This window comes from Phaenicophaeus curvirostris, chromosome 10, assembly GCF_032191515.1.
Source record: "Phaenicophaeus curvirostris isolate KB17595 chromosome 10, BPBGC_Pcur_1.0, whole genome shotgun sequence".
NCBI lineage: Eukaryota > Metazoa > Chordata > Aves > Cuculiformes > Cuculidae > Phaenicophaeus > Phaenicophaeus curvirostris.
The window spans coordinates 23,679,769-23,703,482 of record NC_091401.1 but is presented as its reverse complement, the minus strand read 5'-3'; the positions used below and the strand labels follow the sequence as shown (position 1 = coordinate 23,703,482).

The window sequence follows — 23,714 nt, the reverse complement described above, 5'->3', positions numbered from 1 at the left end:
ATGCCTGAATCCCTCACTCAGTTTGCTGAAGGGAGAAATAAGTGGAAAAGAAATAAAGTGTCCTTGCTCCTACTCTCCACAAGGTGACATCTGATGTTTTTGTGCTTTTTACATTCATCCTTTCAGGAAAACCTGAAATACAAGCATGGTGCTTGAGGTCAGAGGTATGGTTGTCCACCACCTTGTCTTGTTTCCTGCCTACATGGTCTTCTTGTGAATTCTATAGATTAATTTTTTCACTTGAACCACAAATAGTATTTAACGTGAGTAATAAAATTCTTGTTTTATAGTTATTGAAAGAATATTTATCACAATTTTATTAAACATGGAGAACTAAGTGTGCCATTTTCTCCAAGTGGTTTTGTTTGCTCATGTTTTCTTTGTTGACCCAAATGAATGAAATTAGAACAAACAATCTCCGAGTCATTTGTAATCAAGAGCTGATTAATGGAGTTTGGTTTCGCAGCCATTATTCATTCAAGAACACCTGATATCTTTCCCATAAACAAATTGTGTTTGTCCAAATTAAGAAATTAAATGAAGCATTTGATGAGTTTATGATTGACCCTTCTAACTCTGAGCCCATTAGTCAATGTCGTTATCATACAAAACTGTGTGACTAATGTGCTGTCTGAAGAAGCATGTGGATTTATTATGATTTCTGATTAATGTGTGCTGCAAGCCAAACTACTAGATTGTAATAATTTTTTGATTTTCATTTTAGCAGTCGCTGAAGATTTTCATCTGTGATGAAATGCATTTGTGTCCCATTAGATTTAGAGATTACTATGAGGTGTTGACTGAATAAATCTTAAAATGTAGTAGTGGATGTTTTGCAAAAATTATTTTTTTTTCCCGGTGATGCAGTTGTGTTAGGCTGGTTCAGAGGACAACTGCCTGTCATTTAATAGGAACTTCAGAGAAATTCTCACACTTACAAGAATACCAGTAAGAATTTCAATTAAAATAAGGATTATTGATTTTCTTCTATATTGTTCACTCTTCTTTGTTTTATGAAATATTAGTATCTCTGGTTTTGACAAGTATTGGGCCAGGTGTTTGACTACTTGTGTTATTTTGAAAGGATTTTATATGGCATAATGCTCTTGAAAAACAGACTTTAAACTTCTGTAATAATAAGATGGCTTTATCTTCTAAAATGCTATAAATACTATTATTCTGTGGGGATTTTTTTTTCAGTTTTAGCTATCTAAAAATATTTTTTCTTTCATTTACTCTTGTAATTGATTTCGTGCTCTGTACAAATGGTACCTGGCCTTGAACACCTCCAGGGATGGGGCAACCACAGCTTCCCAGGGCAACTTATGCCAATGCCTCACCACCCTCATGGTGAAGAAATTCCTCCTTATGTCTAGTCTAAATCTGCCCCTCTCCAGTTTATACCCATTGCCCCTCATCCTATCACTCCAAGCCTTTGTGAACAGTCCCTCCCCAGCTTTCTTGGAGCCCCTTCAGGTACTGGAAGGTCCAAAGGGGTTTTTTTGCATAAGAAATAATATACCTCTTTCTTTAGACAAGTGATATTGCTTGCATATGTGCCAAATTAGGCAGCAATGTGCCTGATCATCCCGCACTGATAGCAGGAGTTAGAACAGGAACAAATTTAGGAGAGGATGGGAGGTTCGCTGTGATTTGTCTGTGGTTCCTGTGATTTGTCCCATCCTGTCAGGGAAATGCGCTTTACCCTAAGCAGCATCCTAGTTAACTCATTCAAAAGAATTATTTCAAAGGCTGAATATTGCTCTGGTCTCTCAGCTACTTCAAGTATTAATAATTTTATGTAAAGACAAATGAGTTTTTTCCCCTTTGAAAAATGTACCTTCTAGCTAGAAGCCTCTACTCTGAGACCTTCATGTAATAACAATTGAAAAGTGCGTTCTGAGAGTTTATTCAAGCTCTCCTCCCAAATATGTGATGAATAAACTCACACGAACTTCCTAGAGCTGTATTTGCCTGTTGCATTTAAAACTCTTAATTCCTTGGCTGGTGTTTGGCTGTGTAGGGAGACCTAAACAAGCACCAGCAATCTTCTTTTGATCCAAAACCAAAGAGTGAGGAGAGAGAGACAAGATGTGAGTTAAAACATTGCTCTGGATGCTTTTAAATGACAGTTAAATGATAACATGGTAGGGACAATGTTTATTATATACTTGAATGTGTATCAGGTGATATAAACCATGTGTGTATATATGCACACAGAGATATATATGTATTTTTCTAGCTGCCTTCTTTAAAATGAAAGGCTAGACTTTAACAGTCTTCCAAATGTGAATTGATATGCAAAAGCAAGGAAAGTTCCTACTGAATTAAATATGCAGACAATGATTTCAGCCACGTTGCCACAAGCTTATTCAAGAATTACACTGATACCTAGGAAAGGGCAAAACGATGTCTTTAATAAAAGGCAAGACTAATGAAAACTTGTGTCCTTTGCCATATCACTTGTATTGATTACCCTGGCAAGGAAAAAGAGAAGTATTTCCAAACAGAGCTAACGTGAACTATCAAATTGTATGCTTTTATGTGAGATTCTCCCTTTAATTCCCTTTCTATTGCTTTTCTCTATGGCTACAGGTGTAATTTATTAAAGATTTCCGGGCAGGCTTCTTTATTTAAGCCATCCTGTATCCCTTTATATTGTTAAAATACCCAGCAAAACAATTTATTCAGAACGTCGTCTTAAAGATTTTGAGCATTATATGCTGTTGATCTTAAGCTCTTGGAGAGTCTTCTCTGAAAGATGTTAATGATTTTATAACAAGGAGCTTCTCTGAGCAAGATGAAGCTGTGGTTCCATTGCTATCAAGCCAAGGCAAGAAACACACAGGGAATGCTCCATCATGGATTTCTCAGTTCCTTGTGAAGTAAGCATTATTCACATTATATTTTAAAAGAACGAGTGCTTGAACCTCTGAACTGGTCCTGCATGAGCTAAGCAGCCAAGCACAGAGCTCCATAGGAATGGAGCTGGGTTCAGGCTGAGGGTCATTAACAATAGTCAGCAGAGATTAAATGAAGTGTCAGTTATGTAGTTATGCACTTAGCCAACGCTGGGGCAGAGGAGGAGGCAGCAATGTTTGCTTGTGTTATCAAGGCTTTTAATAGAAGGAACGTGCACTGAAAACTGATGATAGTTGAACCTCTGCCTCGCAGCTTATTTCAGTGAAAATGCAGTGCTATAAATTGTATTCTTAGCAGTGTTTCTCTTAATTAGTGCATTGATATGGAAATATGAAATATGATCAGTTGCTTTTTTGGAAATACGCGGCAGAACTTAATCTTGAAAGTTTTCTTCTCACTGGCATTGATGTACACATCTGGTTTCAGCCCATGTATTCCAGCTTGCAGTAGCACTTTGTTTCTGCATTTTCTGGTTTGAAGAGTGGCTAATACTTAGGTGGGAACGGAAGTAAATTGTAGACGAGTGAAACAAAGCAGCTAAAATTTATGTAAAGGGGAAGACATCAAGGGAGGGAGAGGTTACAGCAAAACCAACAAGCGGCTGAGTAAGGGGAAGGCAGAGAGGAAGAGCAGACTTAGAAAGCATTGATGCTGCTCATGTGAGAATTTGATTAGGACAATTAGGGGCAAAATTGGAATATGCAGAACAGCAAGAATCGGTGTTCATGTGGACAGCTTTATATTGTTTTGACCAGTTATTTGATTTAATGTACACCTCTTTTTACATAGTCTAGATCTCGTGCTTTAGGATTTTCGCTCAGAGAGGCTTAGAGAGAAATCCCCCTTCCTTGCAGCTTTTGTGCCCACCCTGGCCCAGTTTGGTTAAACCCTACAGAAAGTTCAGCTTCGTTTTTCAGCTGGGCTTAAGCCTCCTTAGAGAAGTCATCTAAGGGAATTCAGCTACAATGGTTTACACATAGAATCATAGAATAACCAGGTTGGAGGAGACCCACCGGATCATCGAGTCCAACCATTCCTATCAAACACTAACCTATGTCCCTTAGCACCTCGTCTACCCGTGCCTTAAACACCTCAGGGAAGGTGACTCAACCCCCTCCCCGGGCAGCCTGTTCCAGTGCCCAATGACCTTTTCTGTGAAGAATTTTTTCCTAATGTCCAGCCTAAACCTCCCCTGGCGGAGCTTGAGGCCATTCCCTCTCGTCCTGTCCCGTGTCACCTGGGAGAAGAGGCCAGCACCCTCCTCTCCACAACCTCCTTTCAGGTAGTTGTAGAGAGCAATGAGGTCTCCCCTCAGCCTCCTCTTCTCCAGGCTAAACACGTCCCTAGGAATCTCTTTTTTGTAGGTTAACAGCTTGAGCAAACTTAGGTGCACGGAGGTTTGTGTCCAGGTGATAGCAAAGAGATGAGGTCCAGTGGCAGAGTGACCAGGGATGGCTTGCAGAACCTATCACGGGGTTTCAGGAATATTACCTTTTGGGCTGTCCTGTTTCCAGGTTTCTGCTGCAGCGTGTCCATAGGGAGACTTCTTAGAAGCTTATTGACTGGATGTATTCCTAGCACTTTCTGAATGAAGTACGTTTTCCATGTACCGTGTCCGTGGGGAGCACGTGTTGCTGGCACCCATCAGTTGCTGGAGCTCGCGTGGTGGCCCTGGCTGGCTGCACCTCGTCCATGCCTTTAAGCTGTACCTTATTGACATTTTATTCCAAGACTCAGCCTAGAAACAGATGATAAAATGAGCTGTGCTCTTCAGCAGATAAATTTACAGTATTCAGCTGTTTGTAGCTGATTATGCGGGGCTGCAACAAAATAAAGCCTAAAGCATCGTATTAGCTGTGCCGTTTATATGGGTGCTAATACACTTTGAATAAAACCCTCAATTACTAAGCACTTTTGAGTCCTGACAAGACCGTCCTGTGACATTAATGGTATCTTTATAACCTTTTTAACTTCTTGTTTCTCTGACAGAGCACTACAATAACAGCAATGGGTTTGCCCTTGGCGAACAAAAACTCATTTTGAGAAGATAATAAGTATTTACTATTTAGATAGCTGGCAATAAAATTTCTCTGAATGAGATTTTACTGAGAAAATACAAACTGATTAAATTACTTTCTTTAATGGACTGGTGAAGCATGTAATAATAGTTCGTTGAAGTGGCAAGTCTAATGTTTGGCTTTTTTCTTTTCTTTTTTTTTTTTTTTTGGTGAAAGTTCAAGCTAATTCTTTCTCCAACTAGAAATTTTCACTGCGAAACTTTATCCAACCTTTCCCTCCAAGTCACAAAATATTTTTTCATCTCTAGAAGTGGATAATTGCCTCAAATATTGACAACCAATGTTATAGTTACAAAGAGCTTTGGGAATCCCTAGATGTTCTTACAGAGGATTACTGTCATCTGGCACTAGGGAATGTGCACAAACATTTGGAATGTATTGTCAGTTTATATCTTAAATAGATTTTACATATGTTTATATCTAAAATAGATGTTTCTTGGAAAGCCATGAAGCACGCACTGCATCTCAAACCGGAATATTGAGTAGAACAGAACTTGTTTAATAGCTGGGTGTGTTCCAACAAAAGGCTGTTTCCCAGGTGATGTGCAATATTTCTTAGATTAATCGATGGTCTTGGTGTTGGGAAGTACCAGGAATACTACCTAACATTATTAATATAACACTGGAAGAAGAAAGAGGATTTCTTTTCCTTTTTAAACATCAGTCACTGTTTGGAGCTGCTGCGATGTGCAGACAAATTCATAATCTACACTCAATTTGATGTAAAAAAAAACCCCACAAACCCAACTTTTGCTTTCCCTGGTTCAATAACGCCTTTGAAATGTGTTTTTATTCAGTGTAAGTCATACAATACTCCATGGGCTTATAAATTGAAATCTCACTTTTTTTGGACTTACCAGACGGGGTGACTGATGACTGCATCTTTGCCATAAAAATTTAATTATTAAATAGTTGTAAATCACTGCATTTGCTTTTTGAAGTGTTAAAAAAATGATAGCTTTGTTGTTTATTAAACTAGTGAAGGTAGAAGAAAGTAGAAATGTCTGAGTCAGCATGGGCTGGATCTTGCCCTCGGGTCTTTACTTAGAGGCTCCATCAGAAAGGCAGAGTGCATCCTTCGAGCTGGTTGTACGGGTGTACAGACAGCCCCATTCCTAAAAAGATGGGCCAATACTATTAATTTTATTACTTTAACAATCTGGTGGGTGTCCAGTATAACAGTTTATAATCAGAACATCCTTAGGGAATGAGGCTTTGGTGGCTGTTGCCAAGGGAATAGCGGTGCAGCCCTCCCCTTTGTCCCTGCAGGACACTAGCATGGAAATAAATCTAATGTGTTTTCAGATGAATACAATTTTTTTTTTTAAATAGGTGAAATAACTAGAACTGTGCAGAACTTTTAATATCCACTGAGTTCAATGTAACATGGTTTGCATTATTAAAGGGTCAGATTTTGTTAATGACTACAATATCGGCATATTTAAACACAAAAATCCTGTAGCACCCTAACAACACTTAATATTTCCTCTTTTTTTTAGCTTTTAGGTTGCAAACATGTGCAACTGCACCTGATGTATTTGGCATGCGCAGGTATTGCTTTAAACATCTTTCACTTTGAATTTTTCTTTCTTAAAATGAGATTTTTTTTTCCCCCTCCTTTGGCTTGGGAGCCTGACTGTCAGGGGGCAGAGCTTTTACACTGAGACAGAGTAACAGATTGAAGTGGTTTCAGGGCTTTAATCCCTTGGTAAATTAGCCAGCAGGCTCGCCTTTTCATGGATGTGCTAAACAACAGGTTGATGCCATTTGGGCATTAGCAAGGAGAACCACCTGAGGGAATAGGAAATGAATGAGGAGAGATGGGGCATGGAGGCAGCGCGTGCCTATTAGCGCACGGCGGCTCCTGCCAGAGAGAAGTAATGACACTAAATGAGTTTTTAAAGGACAAAGTTGGGGGATTATACAGTCATTTATGATTTGATTGATGTGTAATTGATGCTGATAACGGGAAGCACCCACATTGCACAGTAAACTTAAATAAATTCAAAATACTTGTCCTTTTTATTCTAATGTCATGAGTATTTTCTCATTTTTCTTTATCATGGATGTGAAATGTGCATATGAGAGTATGTGCTATATGCAGATATTCGTATTTAAACGTTTTTAGTCACTAGTTGATGAAAGGCAACTTTTTACTTTATAGCAAAACAAATATTTCCTTGTGCTTGTACAAGAAGTTTGTTTTCATTAAAGAAGGTCTAAAATCAAAACCCAACCTCACTGTTCATTGAAGCTTGTTTAATATTTTTGTTAGCTAACACACATCCGCTTTTTAATGTGTTTGTTTATTTAGCTGGTAATAGAGTAGCGGATGTTACTCTAATGAGGGAAATTATTAAAATTCTGTGTTTGTTGCCATAAAAAAATCAATAATACTTTTAGGAAATATACATACAGAAAGCTGATGTAAGATTAAAACCATTAAACCTACCTGTTAGCCCCTAAGTCCCTCCCTCCGAGCTTTTAATTTTCTATTTCGAAGGGGGGTTTAGGGATCAATATGAAGATCTGTTGATAATATTATATTTAATTAGGGTAATCAAAAACCATGCTTAGAGCGTGACACCTGCCAGGGAGAGCTTCAAAACCGTAGTAAGCAGCATGTGTTAGCAGAGTTCCTTTTGCTTGTCCATGGGCACTAATCTGGGAAGCGTCCCAAATGGGGCAGCTCCTCAGCCGTTCCCTCGCCTTTGATCTGGTTTGGGGGCAGTTGATTCTCCCATAATGCCGTTGATCAATGATTTCCTTTCAGCAGTGATGTAATTAAAGAGCTTTAGTCAGCTTGTGCTGTGTTGCCTTGAAATTTATTATTCTGAAGGTTTAAAGAAGATCGATAGGGTGCAACGGCCCCGTGTTCAGAGCGGGGCAGGAGGACCCGGTGAGAGGAGGAGGCGCGCTTGAAACATGCTCCAGGACACAGCCAAGATGTTTACCTGGGACCTGGAGCTGACCTATGCACAGTGCATTCTCTTTATCCAGTAGCAGTTTATTACCTATTTTTATTGTGTAGACTCAAAACTATTCTAGCCTGGTTATTATTGATCTTAGCTCGTTCAAAGGAGTTGAAATCAAGTACTGCAAGAAAATAGTGATTAAAGCAGTTAAATGTATTTTTCAGGGATAGTTGTTACTCTGGTAAGAATTTTTTAAATAATGATACTAACTTGAAAGAAGTTGTCATGAAAGTTATACTGAAAACAAGCCGTGAATTTTTAAAACGGGTATCGGCAAAGGTAATTTCAAAAAGAAATATTACACATTGCTGAAGCATGGTCTTGAACAAGTGTGACATGAAGCTGTTTGTGCATGAGAGGCAGGAGAAGCTTCCTTTCTGCACACTGAATGATGCTGTCTCAGACTGAGAAGTCCTTCTACATGGTTCCCAGTCCTGTTTATCTCCTGAATATTAGTGCCAGGCTCTTATCAGGAAATGAGGTGTTAAAAACAATAGGTAAGAGTAGGGTGTATAGGTAAACTTCCTCAAAAAATACTAAAGCTGGTGTTCTTGCTACACGGCACATACTGGGAGACTTTTGCTTTTCCCAAATTTTTGAACACCTGCCAGTATAACTGCATGGAGCTTTAATAATTCATCATTATTCTTTTGAATATTTTTCATTTAATATTTTAGTTCACATCTAACAGAGGAAGAACTGGTGAGTTTGGCCTTTAGCTAAGGCAGTTGCACTGATCCTTCTCAAATCTGTCACAGATGTGTTTTTGAGGAGGATTCTGGGACCTGGTGTTCTGCAGGTGGCTGGTTCCTGGGATATCCAAGTGGCAGCTCTGGATGTGCACTTTTCAGCCCTTGGAGCCATCAGTTCATTGTGATTTCCTGTAGTACCATGTTGTAAGTAAATGAGCTCCTTTCAAAGGATGTTCTTTCAGAAGGCATCCTCTAGCTGCCCCTGTCCTGTACCCGAGCCGTTCTGGATGTGTGTTATGGACTGGTTTTACTCTTTACTGTCTGCAGTAACAGCCTCCAAAATATGCACAGAGTGGGCACCAGGTCTTGGGCACCGGCCTCTTTGCTTACAGATGTCCTGCATTATTTGCCAGTGTAGACATTGTGCTAGTCTCAGCAGTTGTCATAGAAGGTCACCTGAAGTTCTGCCAGAAGGGGTTTTTCTGTTCTAGAAGCTATGGTGAAGCTAGCAAGGAATGCAATTAAGGAGCATGAATTAATGGCATAGTCTTCTTTCAAAAGAACTGATTTTATACAATGAATATACAGACATCATATAGGTTCTCATGTAAGTTGAGAACAGTATTCTTGACAGATGATGCATGATGGGTCTCAGCCAAGATGCACTGCTGACGATTCAGCAGGGTCTTTGACGTGCATTCCCTCTCCTCATCGTTGTAATTATGTGCCATTAAACCTTTAGTGGTGTCTTAATATTTCAAATTATTTACATTTTCTAAGAATGGGACAAATTCACTCTTAAAGTGAACTGCAAAAGAAGGCATTGCAGAGCACTCTGATCATAAGTTAAAGCTAGCTGGAAATAAAACTGAATTGGAGAAAGTTTTTGGAATTTCTGGTGTTGAATAAGGCTGCTTATTTATTGCTTTGTTATAGCTTTATACAAATATATAGGTGCACATACATCTGCACTAAAATTATGTTGTCCAGACTTATGAGAGCCAGTTGGAATCTCTCAAGGTTGCAGATGAGTAAGTGTAAATGCATGTGTATATTACAAGATACGTGCCCTTGGTGGTGACTTTCTCATTGATGACAAATCTTTCTTAAATCCTCTTCTAGAAATCAGTCCTTTGTTGGTTTTGAGTCTTTGACTTTTCTATTCTCCCATTTACTCTAATGGATTTTAACAGAAGTTTTAAAACCAAGCATTTTATTTGAAACACATTAAGAGAAACGATGCATCAGAAAAACGTTTCTTACCCAAAATTCCCTTTTGAATTATTTAAGCAGTGCTGCAGCAAACTGTTTATTTAGTGACGTTCAGCGTTATGTGTAGTAGGGGTGTAGTTTTCTTTTAATGCAGCTATTGAATTCAAACCCACATAGCCTCTGGCATGAGTCCAAGAGCAATCTGCTGTGCGTAGGGAAGATAAATTGTTTGTTTTCGGCAGCATTTCTTCATCTTCATCAGTTAATCGCGAATGAAATTTTACAGTCAGCCACTGAATATTCAAGCAATATATTTACCCCTTTTATCCTGGGGGAATATTTGATAATGCTGTGTACAGTAAATTATTGTAGTAATTAATGATACAACTTGAGAATGTATAGTTTCCCATAATTTTTTTCCATCAGAATGAGTTCCGTGCTCTAATGCAGAACTACACCTTGTGCTGGGCTTTGTGCGCCCTGCTTTCAAGGCTATCAGAAGTGTAATTGAATGTGTGTTGGCATCAGTAATAAGTCATTCCCACAAATCTTTCCTTGACACACACTCCCCCTTTTGGTGCCAGGTGTCAAGTTCTTTTGGATGCCTGTCTTATGATTCTGCGCTTAATACACAGTAAATCCTGCAAGTTTTTTGAGCCTGCACCCAGAAGTTTTCTACCTCATCCTTTCCTGATTTTCCAAAGCCCCATTCAATATCTTTTGTATTATCATGGTTTATTATAATACTCGAGAACATTTTCTTCTTTAACGATATTTTGGTGTTTACAGACTTAGAGTAGATAAAAAAAAATTTTTTTGATCCTTGTTTATTTTCCATTGCTTCACAAAGATTTTTTCATTAACATCATGGCAAAATTGGAAAATTATCATGAGCAGAGTGAACAAAGTTCCTTCTTCCTTCAAAAATCCACTGAAATGCTTCCTGGTTCTAGCACCAGTATTTGTATATTAATTGCACTCTGTTCTTCATTAAATTTGCATTGTATTGTACTTTTGTAACTGTGATTAGGATTGTAATTTTGTGCTTAGAAGTTAATTCAATTTCTTGTGGCCATGTTTGGTGCAAATAATTTGTCATACAGTGCTGTCTGGATGCACTGTATCTGTTTTTCCTGTAGAACTTCCATCACAAGAAACTTGTGCTCCTTCTTTTTTGCTACAGATGATGTTCTTTAACACCTTTCCCATTATTCAAGGCGTTTAAGAACTGAGAGAAATTGAAACTGGTTTTCAATAGATGTGGTTAGGGAGCAGTTTCTCACTCCTTTCTTCATTAACTTTCCTAGCTATATCTTTGGGTAGAGGATTTTGCTTCTGAAGGTGACATCTGGGTAAGCTTTGTTTGGTGTATAATCTTTGGCAAAGATTGTGTGTAAAGGCTAAATAATGATGGTGAGTAATCTTACAGGACATCCTAAGGTTTAGATCTTTGTCTTTTAGATGTTAGTGGTTCTGTTCTTCAATAGGAAACCCAGAATTTCTCGTATTCTGTTAGTAAGCAGTTCTATCAAGAAAGACAATGAGCAGGTGGAAAGCTTGTCCATTTTTTCATCTACGAAGCATCCAAAAGTGTTTTCTAATGAGTAGATCTTGTTTCCATCACCTCTGTGGGGTCATGTGTGGAGTGGCTTTATACACCATAGAGTTCCCCCCACCAAATGCCTCTCTTGGGGTTGATTGTGGATGGTTTTTTTTCCAGCATGTCCCATTTGGCTGCAGTTGATACCTGAACTGTGCGCCTGTAAGGCCAGAGAAATGAATGTGGAAGGTTAGCTTTGCAATTTGTTGTTATCTGGACAATGTGCTACGGCACATCTTACTTTGTTTAATGGTGATTTTCGGTGTAGATGAATGGCCAAAGATTATTCTCATGGAAAAGACGATTGGTCATTGAGTAGTGTCCACAGGGCAGTGCCCAGAAGTGTATTAGGAGAATTAAACTTGCATAGTATGAAGGTTTCTTTTCAAAAGCTGTTGTGAAACTGCTGAGCCAGAAAGGCTTTTTGCCACTGTTGGGTAGCTGGGTCACAGCTGCCAGTGTTGCTGACGGGAGTCACTGGCACAGCTTTATTCGTTACGGGTTTTATTTGGTTCGAAAGCATGAGATGAAAATTCTCGGAGCCCTTATGAGGAGCTCTGGGCTGGTTTGGCTTTTCTCAGTGTTGTTCCTCATAATCATTTGTAAGTATTCCATGGTTTATTGCTTCCTTTTGATAGCCAGATTAGTTGTCATCTACTTGTTTTTTTGCTTAACGTGGGGATTCCTGACATTTTAAAATTGGCAGATGAAAGAAGGGCTCATTTTGAATCTGAGTTTTGTGACTGAATTTTTCAAGTTTGCTGACAAGCTGTCGGGCTGAATTCTGCTGTTAACCCCAGAAAGAAAAGCCGACTGTCATTCTCAATATGCAGGCTAAAATGACAATTGTATTTGAAATGCATTGCCAGGTTTTTTTTCAGAAATCATTTAAATATTTGTGTTAGTGCTTATATTTTAAGCAAATACGTATTTTTTCCAAAATAATGTAATGTATTTGTGAAATTATGTGGAGGAGCTGTTATATTTTCTTTACAAGGTATGTGGTTAGTGCAGCATAAAGCTGCTTTCTCATACAGATGCAGCGGGTAATTGGACCTGAGGGGCTGGCAGATTCCATCAGGAATTAATGCTCTGTGGGAGGGTGGGACATAGGACAGAGCACAGTCCGTGGAGCTGGAGAGTTTGGTTGAGATCTGCTGTGCAACAGGCTTTCCACGGGATGCTGAACCTGATGGTCCTAACAGGGTCTAGATTTGTTCCTGTGAAACTCTCCTCTCCATCCAGCTTCTGAAAGATGCGAGGCTGAGTAGTTCGTTTGGAAAGCAGTGAGAAGTTCTTGGGTTTATCTTACGTGTTGCGTTTTGGTTCTAACTGATTTTCACGTCAGCCTCTCAGCTCAGGAGGAGATGCACATTGATGACAATTTGGAATGAGTTCAACTCCATACCCTGAAAGGAAAGGGCTGGTTCCTGGTAGCACTGACATCACGGAAAAAATACCAACCTAAATGAATCTTCCATGGTTTGTGTGATTGTTTTAAAAGCATTTGTTGCGTAAAGACTGTAGGCATGTCCTATGTGTCAGCAGTGGGGTTTCAGGCATGTTTTGCAGTCTTGCCTACCTGTTGTTATTTCTAACTAGTTTTAGAGGAATCTCAAAGTCCATTTTTAATGCAGACGACTCAAAAGTGAGTTAGGGTCTACCAACTGCTTAAAAGAACCAGTCGGTTGGAGACAGGGATTAGAAGAGAACAGCTTTTTATATATATATATTCCACAGCCATTTTGAATTAATATTATAGCTTTCATGTTTGACTCCTTTGGCTTGAATTTTGTTACAGAAACAAAGTTCTTGCACTTTTATAATTAGGGTTTTCATTTCCCCTATTTTTTTTTAATAAGGTGATTTATTTATCTTTCTTTCATTGTTGCTTTCTTCTATGAGGTAGCAAGCTCACAGATTTCTTTGGATTTCTATAACGAACCACCTTGTTGCCAACAAAAATAAACACGTTCTTCAGTATTTTTATGTACATTTTTGAAGTTCTCATCCAAACGACAGGTATTAATTTATTTGGTAATATGCATAATGTAAAAATGTTATTTTCACAAGGGCACATGATGTACCTTAAGACATAGAAACATAGAATGGTTTTTGTTGGCAAAGACCTTTAAGATCATCAAGTCCAACTACTGATCCAATTGAAATTGCAATTATTAGAATTATATTATTTGAACTATATCTTTATGAGATTCCTGGATGTTCAAAAATGGCCCTAAGGATCCAGCTTGCCCCTGTTGAAATCCAAATAGGAGTAAGAACGATACCAAACCTCAACCCCAAGACTGCTGTACATCCTGCATGCTGCATTTCACGCGATGAAGGCTTGGAAATGCATTCATAAAAGTATTTTTCCTGTTTCTAAGAGATAGAAATTAGCATCAATTAGGGATGCAGATTGTATAAGTCTTCTAAAGCAAGATCTGCAGTTCACTGGAGCAATAGGGCTGTGCTGGCCTTGAGATGTGAAGTTGCTAAAACCACCCCCTCCAACCAGACTGGAAAGAAAGAAAAAGGAAAAATGTAAATGTACAGATTGGATAAAAGCTGCCATTTCATTATGAATGTAATTTGACTGCATAAAATATAATTAGAGAGGAGGAAGGCCAAGGTGCTTTCTGAGCCCTTGCTCTGGTATTTGCAGCTCCACTTTCCTTGCCTTCCAGGCTTGGGCTCCTGTTTCTCGGCAGGAAGGTGCTCTGGTACCCCAGTTCTGCCTCCTCGTGCTGCACCCCGAGGGTTACTCTTCTCCTCCCTGTGGAGCAGGGATGGCATTGGCTCCCAGGGCTGGGAGCAGGAGGGCAGCTGGCTGCTTGGACACGGATGGGAGACTTCTCCGTGCGGCAATAGTGGCCAAAGAGCAGAAATGCAAACAACTTAGAAGCTGACTGAGAAATAACTCATACAAAAGCATCCCTCCTTTCATCTGCTCAACAGCTTCATTTCAGCTGTTTCTGGAGCAGACCCTCTGTTGTGCTCTCATTTCTCAATCTGTGTGAGGCAGAAAGAAACAACTCTATAACAGATACTGGTTTAAGAACAGTTTAAATAAGCTGAAGTCAAGTTCAAACTTTCATATTGGTCACTTCTCAGATTTCCAGTTGAGCTGAAAAATCTTCCTGAACGATATAGCAAAGAACTCTATGAATTTCTATGTCTGGAGTTTATTTTTCCTCTCCCAAACGTTACTGCCTTTTTTAGCTTAATGAATTAGGGGAATATTTAACTCCGGGCTGTCCTCCTTCCTTCCTTCTCCCACGCCTTTCCCCCAGAAGAAAGTAACTGGGGTAGAAGGTGCTATTTAAACATTTCCATTGAAATTATTGAATTATTCGAAGAAATAATTTTCTCTCCAGGACTAAATATTAGATAAGACAAGAATTACATCTAATTATGCCATTTTCCTGAGCTCAGCTGCAGTTTGGGGAGCGTGGGTCTGAGGTGAAACAGGAGTTGACTATGAGATGTCGAAGCTGGTAACACACAACCTTTGCTGATATGGAAGCAAATCTTTGCAATATTTAATAGCATCCACTGCAATGAGTCAGGAGCCATGGAAGCAATTTAAACCAATTAATCCTTCGTGTTAAAACATATTTCAGTTGAATTTTTTATCAAACGTGTGTGTGGGGGGAAACACTGTGTGAGAAAGAAAGAAATTAGAAATGCACTAAATAATAGATGTGTGTACCTAGCCAAGATCTGCTTATCAAGTCATTATTATTATTATTATTATATTATTATTAATAATATAATGTTTAGTGCCAGATGCTCAGCTGGAGCAAATTTTCTTCATTCTATTCAAGTCAATGGAATTGTGTCAGCTTGAATTTGCCAAGGATCTGGCCCTTAATTTTGCAGTCAGAAAATGAGAATATTGTGGGAGCAAAATGGTGGAGGCTATGAGAAATTTGCTGATAATGACACTGTTTTCATACTAATAGCAGAAAAAAATGTAAATTACTATTCTTTTGACTTCCATAATGAAATTCAAGGAACTTCTTGATGCTATTTCATTAGATGTAAATACATTTTCCTTAAAGTATCTCCATGTTAAAAACCTTGCATGTAGGGTTTTTATATATTTTCTGTGAATGTCAGTCTCTTGTACCAGCGTTTCTGCCATTCTTCCCTTAAAAATAGTGGCCATAGCGGGCTCATTTTAAGAAGAGAAGCAGCAATAAATATATTGGATTTTGGAAGTCTGTTTCACACAGTGCAACTGATTGTCCACTGTGAGTAAAACATGCTGTAATTCAATATGGCATCGTATTAAAATCCAATGTGTCATCTCATTTGGCTGCATTTTAGAAGCGTATCAACAAACCAGATAGTGAAGCGAGCTAATTCTGTAATTGCCTTAAAACAGAAACCTAACAACTTGTTAATTCTATAGTAAGGGGGATACACATCATTCTTCAGTGCCGTAAAATACTCTGTTAGCCCATCTAGAATCTACCTGTTTACATTTAAACACCTATATTTCTGAAATAATAGCTTTTTAAGTGGAATATCTCGGAGGACTGAAAATAACATCACAAAACATGTTTGTTATATTCCTAATTGTTTTGACCATAGAATTAATTTTCAAGTCAAAGGGGGGCACGGCTTTTTCATCATTCCCGCTTCAGAATATTCAGCATGTCACAGATGTTCATGAATAATGTCCATTTAAAACTGTTGGCAGCTCGTGCTGGCGAGTTGGCGAGATGAATTAAATGTTGGGGGGATCTGACAGGCAGCACGCTGCTTTGTGATCATTCCAAAGTTCTAATAATCTCCCTCACCTTCCCTGCCTGCCGCTAATGAAAGAGAATAGGTGATTGCACCTCGGGCTATGTTCTGCGCCTAATGACTCCTCCAAAGGCAGATTTATGAAGAAAAAATTAACTTTGAATGAGGATTGAATTGGCCCTGACAGTCTGATAGACTGTGACACAGATTCTGTGGCAAAACAGACGTAGCCCTAATTGATTATCAATATTTTAAGCAAAGTGATGAAAATAAGCATTAAGTGATGAGAAAGGCAGTCTTAATACAGTAGGCAGTAACCAGGATATGGAAAGTCTTTGGGGAGGTCGGCCCTGCTTGCCAGCATGGAATTTTATCTGTCAGTTCTTACCTTTTACTTCCCAACAGCCCTTGTCCCTTTTCAGGGTGTTTTTTCCTTGCAGATTTCTGACCAGCATGTTAATATTCTGGACAAGGATGTACGTGCACTGCTCTCTCTAGAGAAGTTTGTTTAATATTTAACCTGTTTTGACTTAAGAATAACTTCTGCTGGTTTGCGGTACGTAGGTTTATGTGATTTTTGGATATTATCTCCTTTATGTTGTACGTTCTCACAGCCCTGTGTCGTTTATGTCTGGCAGCCACAAACTGTGTTTTAAAAATAGTAACAATTAAAAAGAAAGAAACTAGTGAAAAATTGCCTCATTGGCATTAAAGGATTTATCTTCACAAATATATTGGTTATACTCAACGTTAGAATAAGAGGGGGAAAACATTTGGGTTTTGCTTGTGCTTTTTGAGGCAAGTTCCACATTACTGGATATATCTTCTACTAAAAATATGGTTAATATTCTGGGAAACCCACCTGGCTGCCAGCAGACAGGCACTCACTAGCTGCATCGTAGCGAGAGACATTGTTCCAAGGTAAAGAAATACTTTTCCTTCCTATGGGAAGGGAATTGAGCAGGAATCATGGAAGCATTGATTCATTAAGGTTGGAAAAGACCTCTAAGATCATCAAGTCCAACAGTCAACCCAACACCACTGTGCCTACTGAACCATGTGCCAAAGTGCCACGTCTACATGGTTTTTGAACTTCTCCAGGGATGGAGACTCCACCACTACCCTGGGCAGGCATTAGGTGCCACTAAAGGGGTGAAAAATAATGTGCAGCAGCCCCCTATGCCAGGAGGAATGGGTGGAATAACTTCTCCCTGCCAAACGCAATGCTGAGTATTCTACCTAGGGAGAGTGAAGAAGCTTAAACCAAACAGATTTGGGCTTACGGGCAATTTGTACACAAGAACTGGAGGTGCGGAAGGGAGCAGTGGGCTCCTGCACCCACCGTCATGCTTGAGCCTCTCCAGTATCTGTAATTACAGTTGTTGGCATAATTAAATCATGCGTATAATTAAATTATGTGTAATACCTGGGACAGCAATGGCAGGAACTTCTCATCTTTGTGTATCGGGAGGTATTGCTCAGCTGCCCTGTGATTGGAGCACATAGCGCTAAATGAAGCTGTCATGGCACAGTTGGAGGGCCCCTACATGGATGAACCAGGCTAGTGGACATCTGAATGCTGGTGCTATGTAAATTTTGGGAAAATGCTATTTTAGCGCAGCCTAAAAGGACAAAAACATAGAAAAATGACATAAATGTGTGTGATAAAAATGTTTGTGGTGTTACCACTTCTGGTGTTGAGCTAACAGCTACTGGACGCAGCTCCTTCTCTGTTCCTGTCTTGGGAAATATCTGTGACAGTAGTTGTGTTGAATTTGTGTTGGAATTTGTTTGGATGTGTAATAGATAACTTTACGTGTCAGTATATGAATATTCAGCTGAGAGGATTTCCACAAGCCTTGATAAATTTAATATACTGGAGAAAAATAGCATGTAAATTAAATAAGGCCTTGTAAATTAATAATGGGCTGTACTTGTATTTTTATATGTGAGCTGACTGAATATTTTATAAGTGCAAAAATGTTTGTGTTTAAAAAACACTGTCAAGTCTTTCTGATTAGCATCGTGGAGGGCTTGACTACATTCTAGATGTAACATTGGGATGTGTTTGGAGTTTGCCTGCTGCCTTTTTCCCCCAAAGGCATCTTGAAATTGGGAGTCTGTATTTTTAAGTTTGAAGAGTTGGAAAGTCCACAGTTGTGCTGATTTTTTTCCCCTGAAACAACTTACAGTTTCCATTTGTGGGTATTCTGACACTCCTCTCTTTCTGACTTTACCAAGTAAAACAAATTGCATCCTGGTGCGGGGCTGAGCCTCCTCCACACACCTTCTGTGCCTCCTCCAGCAGCAGTGGACTCGATGATCCGATGGGTCTCTTCCAACCTGGTGATTCTGTGATTCTATGATAGAATCACAGAATTTTTTGAGTTGGAAGGGACCTTAAAGCCCATCCAGGTCCACCCCTTACCATGGGCAGGGACACCTCCCACTGGACCAGGCTGCTCAAAGCCCCATCCAACCTGGCCTTGAACACCTCCAGGGATGGGGCAGCCACGACTTCCCTAGGCAACCTGGTGCCTCCCCACACTTGTTGTGAATAATTTCTTCCTAATGTCTACTCTCAGTCTCCCCTCTTCCAATTTAAAGCCCTCCCCAGCTTTCTTGTAGGCCCTCTTCAGGTGCTGGAAGGCCCATCCATGAGGGCCATCAATGGCTCTGTGCTTCCCAAACCCTGAGTGCTTTCCTCCTTCCCAGGGGTTCAGTCTTGCACCCAATGGAGCCAGTGAACTGGAGCGGAGCGTCCTGCTCCGTGCTGTACCTTCCCAAACAATCTCATCTACATAGACTGTAGGTATGGCTTTCACCAAAACTGAAGTCTGGCCACCTGAAGCGCAAGAGGGAATGTCGTGCTCGCCAATATTCCCCAGCGTAGCTTTTTTGAGGAAATAATTACAGTATGTATACTTCAACTGAGCTTTGGCTGGGAAACTATGCATGTTGCTTATTGGCCTCGTTAACGAAGATAGAAGATGGCACAGCGTGTCCCACTCACTAGGAGCAGCCCTGGAGGCAGCCGCGGCCAGGGGGAGGCTGGTCCCTGTCCCACTCCAACTGCCATCTGGGTTTTCACTCCTTATGGAGGGGCTGAGTCACCCTGTGCTCCCTCTGGGTCGATCGGGGCACTCGGTGCGCACGTACAGAGGCCCCAGGGCCGTGTCCTTGTGTCTTAAAGCAGCGCCCACGGGCAGTGAGTAGGTCTGTATTCTCCTGCATGAAAACATTAATGCAGATGAACACTGCAGATATCTGCGGATGAGAAACTGATAGTGAAAGCCTGGGGAAAATCATAATCTCTAGCTGTATTGTAAAATACATGAAGAGAAACTGCTGTGATTTTAAATTAAAGTTCCTTTTTGTTGCTGTTAGTTTTCCATTTTGCTCGTGCTCAATAATTAAGAGAAAATAATATTGTGCGTATGTTGTAGGACTTGGTCTTGTCTCTCTGGCTTGGGAGACGCGTTTCTCATAGAACTAACTAGCAGTAGTGCTGGTATCCATATATGAACTCTACAAAAGCATTAGAAACCAGTTATTTTAGCAGCTTTCAAGCAGAATCAGCCCGATGCACATCATTTATGCTATTTGGAAGATGATTTATTTGTGAAGACTATTTGTTTTCTCTCTTTTTTTTTTTTTGTCTCTTTTTGTCCTGGAAAAGCCTCTTTCTTTTTTTGTTCTATCAGCTGTTGTCTCCACAGAGATTGTTCCAGCATTTCCTGTTAGCATAATGCCATGCAGAACAACAGCATATTTTAATGCAGAAGCTATTGATTTTTGCAGCGTGTTTCTTCGTGGTAAGCTAAAGATAGCCCTTTGCTCCTAGTGTTGTCCAAAATGACTAGAAAGTTAAAAGTATTAGCAGGGCTAAGTGACTTGCAAAGATGTATAAGTGGTAGGATTAACCACTTACAGTTTACCAGTAGAGTTAAAACAGTACTTTTTGTCCAACAATGAGCAATGCTTTTTAAGATATTTTAGGGTGAGTTTGGAAGAGAGAAGTTTCTTGAATGAGAGAGTATTTTTTGGGACACTTTCTTTTCTATAAAGGAGTGACAGTTTAGAGAAAAGAGGACTCTGAATTAATAGAATTAGTTGAGAAGAAGGAATGAAAGAAATAAGTATATAAACTTTGGATGAGAAAATGGATAGGAACCTGCAGTTCTGTGTGAGTGAATGTTTGGTGTATAAGCAAATAGAGTCAGCTTGAATGGCAGAGAGTCTCAGCATAAACCCAGTATCTGCAAACCACTAGTAACACAAAGTATGGGATAATTCCTGGGATGAAGGTGGTAAAGCTAGGATGATTTACGCCAGCTGATATTATGGCCCAGTGTTTATCTGTGGCTCCCAAGTTACTCTTTTTATATTCAATCTCTGGTGTCTCCTTCCATCTCCAAAACTTTACAGTCAGCCTATAGATAATATCAAGGAGACACACAAACAGCTGCTCTCCCTTGCCCAAACTGGAAAGCATACAAAATCATCCACTTTTTTCCTTTTCTTTTTACCTCACTTCATAGCATAAGCCAGAGATAAGCTGGCATTGCGGGTCTGCATTGAAAGGGTTAAAGCAAGGCAAAGGAGTGGACCTGGTTCATCCCTGTGATCATGGCCCTGGGGAATTACCTACTGTTATTGATCCACAGTTGTTGATCTGTACATAATAATTGCTTCTCAACATGAACAGAAGTTACAGGTCTGGCAGGCAACCTCCATTTCCATTAGAGAGTTCTCCACTCGGGCTGTCGTCAGCCTCCACCGCTCCCCAAAATCCATGGCAATTGAGTTTGCACCTTCGGAAGAAGCTGGGTGACGCTGGGTGGGTTTGCCAGCTTGGGTTTGAGCCACCTCAGGTGGTTACAGGGTTTGGAAAGCAGATGAACTGAAGCTGGTCAAAGAGCTAATCTCAGTTTCAGAACATATTAACTTATTCAGATTTAGGATATTAGGTCATATGGAAACTTGAAGGGTGTTTTGGGTTTAGTTTGTTATTTTTTCATAACAGAGGATGTTCTTAATGTAGCTTAGCTTTCGTTAAATGGTAGTGCCTTTGTTGTAACTTAGCAATTTTGTTCCACTTATCCATTATGTTTATTTGTCTGAGTACCATCTCCGTGCTCTTTGCTAATAGTTTATTCTCTCAGCAAAGATAGGATTTATTTCTCTGTGCTGTGTCCAGCACTGTGAGCCGCTGATCCCAGCCAGGCTGGAACAAGCACTTCGATAGGGGGCACCTAGAAATGACTAAAATGCTCTTTCATCCTGTTCTATTAATAGCCCAGTAGCTACTAGCAAATATCTGCATTTCACAACTTAATTGTTTTAGCGTAGGTACACATCTCAAACGGCTTCCGTGTGCCACTTTCCCATCCTTCAGAGAAAAAAAATGAATCAATAGAATTGTAATTTTATCTGGGGTTGGATGAGCTCTTAGATGATGCGAGCTGGAGCACCTATTTATTTATTATTTTAGAAAGCTTTGTAAGCAGTCAGGCTTTTGTCGTGCTAGCTGTTTATCTGTGCAGGAAGCTCGGGTTCAGGAGCAACCTCAGCACTCCAGCTACCTGGATCAATTAGACCCAGACTTTTGCTGAAGCAACTTCTTTGATCTGCTGGGGGTCAGAATCAGCTCTCTGTTCTCCTCCAGCTTAAGGAAAGTGCACTGCAGGAAAACTGACTTCTCTTCCAAATATCAGGGCTTTTAAGCGTAAGTGGCCAGCGTGTGTTCTTGCACGCCCTGCAATTCAGGGTGAGGACGTGGTCTGCAGAGCAGAGAGGGTGTATTACCCTGGGGATAATTTGTGGTGCTCTTGTAATGTTGGTTAATTGCAATTTGATTTGATCAAAATCTTGGGTTTTAATGACGCTTTGCCAGGGGAGAATAACAGAGAACTTAAAATATTTTAAGAGAATTGTTAGCATTCAATTCTTAAAGCAACACGTGGCTTCAGTGACTTCTGTTGCTTGTAATGGATGTTGCCCTGTAATCTTGGAGCCTTACTGCTCCCTAGATTTATGGGCTAAGTTAAATTGTTGTTAATGAACAATTTTGCATAGGGAGTTGTTCTCGTGATACTTCCCAACCTGCTACAACTCTAGGAGATGGGGTCTTACCACAGATCCAAAGAGAAGATGATGGGTAAGAAATTAGCTTCTACCTCACAAATTTATGATGCAACTGTCTGCCATTAGCTCCTGGTTGGTTCAGCACCGCCAATATGGTGCAAAGCACTCTTCATTGCATCACTCAAAGCAGCCTCAAGACTTGTCCAAGTAGAAACCCAAATATTGAATTTCTTTCCCCATGACGCTGGCCTGTACCATAGTTGGTTATGGTTGGACTCGATGATCCAGTGGGTCCTTTCCAACCTAGTGATTTAGTGATTCTGTGATAATTAACCAGAACTACAAAGGACAGCGCTGTTTCTCCTAGCAGAAATTTTAGCTCTAAGTTACAAGGGTTGGAAATAAGCAATTTAGAGTTAACAAAGATGAAATAGAAATCTCGTCATAGACCAGTAACATCTTTCTTGTGCGTTTTAATGTTTTCTACCTTGAATAACCACTGAGATATCCAATGAATTGTTCCCGTGCAGCAACAAATCAGTAAGGAAGAAAAAAGTAGCATAGTGGAACAGATAAATCAAATTTAGGCATGGTAGTTTATTGAATCTAAATTGTGCCCAGTTGGCCCAAGAGCTATATAAGCAATCCATCTTGTGTTGATAATGGAGGTTCTTGAAATCCACCTGATGTTTGCATTATTAAATTTCAGCCTAATGAGCTCTGCTAATACATATTGAAGACAGTTGTAAGGAGTAGAATGTGCATCTGAGCGGGATAATTTGAAAGAAACATAAGCTGAGCCTTCTACATGACTCAAGGGTTATATCTACAATTACACATATAACCAAAATCAAATTTAAATGGAATTTCTATTATCCTTGTCCTTTTACCAGGGAGAATAAAGTGTAAATGAAGTAAAAGTCTTTAGAGTTACTTGCAGTTTATTTTTATTACCTAATTTAATAGATTCTTGTAATGATCTTCACTGGCAGAAAAGTTTTAATATTTCATGGCTTTAAATATAGTCTAGATATGTATAAAAGCTTGTAAATGGAAACAGGTCTGTGTAATCACTTCTATCATTTTCTGACACCACTATTTCAGTGGTATATTTTAAGGTGTAGCTGCAGGCTGCACCAAGACATCAGGGTTGGAAAGATCCCTTCATATCCCACTCCAGAACCAATTTTTTCACAAATTTTTCACAAATTATTGAATCTGTAAACGGTAGGACTAATTATCTGCAAAACTGAATAAACCTTTGCTGTTTGTGCCACAGTTTACACTGATTTTATGACATAAGAAGACCTGGATTGAGTTCTAAATTCTGTTTCTTTTTGGTTCTTTTGCTTTTGACACAGTGATACTTTTCAAAACTTAATATTTCATCAAG

The 23,714-nt window shown here is 39.6% G+C and overlaps 1 protein-coding gene across 1 annotated transcript in view; it reads left to right on the top strand.

Annotated features, from left to right (window-relative positions):
* Positions 1-23,714, top strand: part of RSRC1 (arginine and serine rich coiled-coil 1) — a 153,037-nt gene that overhangs the window by 98,366 nt on the left and 30,957 nt on the right. The window lies entirely within an intron of this gene.